Below are 2,928 nucleotides of genomic sequence, written 5' to 3'. Positions count from 1 at the left end.
TGTTTTTAAATTTTTTATTCCTTTATTTATACATGTGTTCCCCATCCTGAACCCTCCTCCCTCCTCCCTCCCCATACCATCCCTCTGGGTCGTCCCAGTGCACCAGCCCCAAGCATCCAGCATCCTGCATTGAACCTGGACTGGCATCTCGTTTCATACATGACATTTCACATGTTTCAATGCCATTCTCCCAAATCTTCCCACCCTCTCCCTCTCCCACAGAGTCCATAAGCCTGTTCTATACATCAGTGTCTCTTTTGCTGTCTCGTATACAGGGTTATCATTACCATCTTTCTAAATTCCATATATATGCGTTAGTATACTGTATTGGTGTTTGTCCTTCTGGCTTACTTCACTCTGTATAATAGGCTCCAGTTTCATCCACCTCATTAGAACTGATTCAAAAGTATTCTTTTTAATGGCTGAGTAATACTCCATTGTGTATATGTACCACAGCTTTCTTATCCATTCATCTGCTGATGGACATCTAGGTTGTTTCCATGTCCTGGCTATTATAAACAGTGCTGCGATGAACATTGGGGTACACGTGTCTCTTTCCCTTCTGGTTTCCTCAGTGTGTATGCCCAGCAGTGGGATTGCTGGATCATAAGGCAGTTCTATTTCCAGTTTTTTAAGGAATCTCCACACTGTTCTCCGTAGTGGCTGTACTAGTTTGCATTCCCACCAACAGTGTAAGAGGGTTCCCTTTTCTCCACACCCTCTCCAGCATTTATTATTTGTAGACTTTTGGATCGCAGCCATTCTGACTGGTGTGAAATGGTATCTCATAGTGGTTTTGACTTGCATTTCTCTGATAATGAGTGATGTTGAGCATCTTTTCATGTGTTTGTTAGCCATCTGTATGTCTTCTTTGGAGAAACGTCTATTTAGATCTTTGGCTCATTTTTTGATTGGGTCATTTATTTTTCTAGAGTTGAGCTGTAGGAGTTGCTTGTATATTTTTGAGATTAGTTGTTTGTCGGTTGCTTCATTTGCTATTATTTTCTCCCATTCTGAAGGCTGTCTTTTCACCTTGCTAATAGTTTCCTTTGATGTACAGAAGCTTTTAAGTTTAATTAGGTCCCATTTGTTTATTTTTGCTTTTATTTCCAATATTCTGGGAGGTGGGTCATAGAGGATCCTGCTGTGATGTATGTCAGAGAGTGTTTTGCCTATGTTTTCCTCTAGGAGTTTTATAGTTTCTGGTCTTATGTTTAGATCTTTAATCCATTTTGAGTTTATTTTTGTATATGGTGTTAGAAAGTGTTCTAGTTTCATTCTTTTACAAGTGGTTGACCAGATTTCCCAGCACCACTTGTTAAAGAGATTGTCTTTAATCCATTGTATATTCTTGCCTCCTTTGTCAAAGATAAGGTGTCCATATGTGCGTGGATTTATCTCTGGGCTTTCTATTTTGTTCCACTGATCTATATTTCTGTCTTTGTGCCATCCTGGGCCATAAAGCTAGCCTTGGTAAATTCAAAAAAATAGAAATCATTCCAAGCATCTTTTCTGACCACAATGCAGTAAGATTAGATCTCAATTACAGGAGAAAAACTATTAAAAAATCCAACATATGGAGGATGAACAATACCCTGCTGAATAACCAACAAATCACAGAAGAAATCAAAAAAGAAATCAAAATTTGCATAGAAACGAATGAAAATGAAAACACAACCACCCAAAACCTGTGGGACACAGTAAAAGCAGTCCTAAGGGGAAGGTTCATAGCAATACAGGCACACCTCAAGAAACAAGAAAAAAGTCAAATAAATAACCTAACTCTACACCTAAAGCAACTAGAAAAGGAAGAAATGAAGAACCCCAGGGTTAGTAGAAGGAAAGAAATCTCAAAAATTAGAGCAGAAATAAATGCAAAAGAAACAAAAGAGACCATAGCAAAAATCAACAAAGCCAAAAGCTGGTTCTTTGAAAGGATAAATAAAATTGATAAACCATTAGCCAGACTCATCAAGAAACAAAGGGAGAAAAATCAAATCAATAAAATTAGAAACAAAAATGGAGAGATCACAACAGACAACACAGAAATACAAAGGATCATAAGAGACTATTATCAACAATTATATGCCAATAAAATGGACAACGAGGAAGAAATGGACAAATTCTTAGAAAAGTACAACTTTCCAAAACTCGATCAGGAAGAAATAGAAAACCTTAACAGACCCATCACAAGCACGGAAATTGAAACTGTAATCAAAAGTCTTCCAGCAAACAAAAGCCCAGGTCCAGACGGCTTCACAGCTGAATTCTACCAAAAATTTAGAGAAGAGCTAACACCTATCCTGCTCAAACTCTTCCAGAAAATTGCAGAGGAAGGTAAACTTCCAAACTCATTCTATGAGGCCACCATCACCCTAATACCAAAACCTGACAAAAATCCCACAAAAAAAGAAAACTACAGGCCAATATCACTGATGAACATAGATGCAAAAATCCTAAACAAAATTCTAGCAATCAGAATCCAACAACACATTAAAAAGATCATACACCATGACCAAGTGGGCTTTATCCCAGGGATGCAAGGATTCTTCAATATCCGCAAATCAATCAGTGTAATACACCACATTAACAAATTGAAAAACAAAAACCATATGATTATCTCAATAGATGCAGAGAAAGCCTTTGACAAAATTCAACACCCATTTATGATAAAAACTCTCCAGAAAGCAGGAATAGAAGGAACATACCTCAACATAATAAAAGCTATATACGACAAACCCACAGCAAACATTATCCTCAATGGTGAAAAATTGAAAGCATTTCCTCTAAAGTCAGGAACAAGACAAGGGTGCCCACTTTCACCATTACTATTCAATATAGTTTTGGAAGTTTTGGCCACAGCAATCAGAGCAGAAAAAGAAATAAAAGGAATCCAAATTGGAAAAGAAGAAGTAAAACTCTCACTAT

Source organism: Bison bison, unplaced genomic scaffold, assembly GCF_000754665.1.
Source record: "Bison bison bison isolate TAMUID 2011002044 unplaced genomic scaffold, Bison_UMD1.0 scf7180017864057, whole genome shotgun sequence".
NCBI classification, from domain to species: domain Eukaryota; kingdom Metazoa; phylum Chordata; class Mammalia; order Artiodactyla; family Bovidae; genus Bison; species Bison bison.
This window is presented reverse-complemented; position numbering follows the sequence as displayed.